At 58.8% G+C, this 882-nt stretch overlaps 1 pseudogene; it reads left to right on the top strand.

The window, feature by feature from the left end:
* The window catches only part of LOC104914790, a 16408-nt pseudogene that overhangs the window by 10376 nt on the left and 5150 nt on the right, over positions 1–882 (top strand).

Raw genomic sequence — 882 nt, 5'->3', positions numbered from 1 at the left:
GGCCCAGCACTTGCTCTGCTGCTGTTCCCGTTCCAGGGAGACAGCACTGGTGCTTGTGGACCTTAACCCCGGGGGTCTGCCCATTCCAGGGCATGGATGGGCCCTTCACTTCCCCTCAGACAGCAGTCTTGGAGCAGTTCTGTGCTCCTGCTGGGACAGTGTTCGTGGGAGGGACAGGTCATGGTAGAGGGGGTGCAGGTCCCAGCTTGGCAGTGCCAAGTGCCCAGGCCAAGCAATGTTTGCAGCAGCTCTTCTTTTGTGCCTTGATCCCAAGCAAGGGTTTTTTTGCTTCTTGTTGCTGTGCAGGGAAAGATGAGAGCTTCATGGACTCTGCAGAGTGGGAGCATCGTCTGCTAAAGGTACAGCATTGTGAGGAGACACAGTGCAGAGAAGTGCTTGCCTGCCTCAAGGAGCCCTGCTCCCATATGAGCCACCATGGGACAGGAACAGCCTCTCAAATGCTGCTGTGGAGTGGCTGCGTGCCTCTGTGGTGCTGCCTCTTCCTCTTTGTCCCAAGCCCAAGGAGGGTCCTAGGAAAAGAGTGGCAGGTGGCTTTAATGGAGGGAATGCTGGGAGAAGCTGATCCGCAGAGGGCTGTGGCGACTTGGGAATGTGGGAAGAGGCAAAGGGCAAGGGAACGTTGGCTTTTCCTGTTCTCCAACAGTTCCTGAGGGCGTCGCTGGACACCATGGAGGACGAGGCCTGGACCAAGGCCCTGAGCTGCGAGCTAAGCCGGCAGCTGAGCAGCTCTCCCAGCAGCTCTGGAGAAAAGGTAGGTCTCCCTCGGCTCTACCCAGCGGTGCAGCTGCAGGTGCCCAACTGGGGCTGTGGCTGTGGCTGGTGCTCTGCCCACATGGCCTACTCACGCTGCTTCTCCAGCCC

This window comes from Meleagris gallopavo, chromosome 1 (assembly GCF_000146605.3).
Source record: "Meleagris gallopavo isolate NT-WF06-2002-E0010 breed Aviagen turkey brand Nicholas breeding stock chromosome 1, Turkey_5.1, whole genome shotgun sequence".
Taxonomy (NCBI): Eukaryota; Metazoa; Chordata; class Aves; order Galliformes; family Phasianidae; genus Meleagris; species Meleagris gallopavo.
This window is presented reverse-complemented; position numbering and strand designations above follow the sequence as displayed.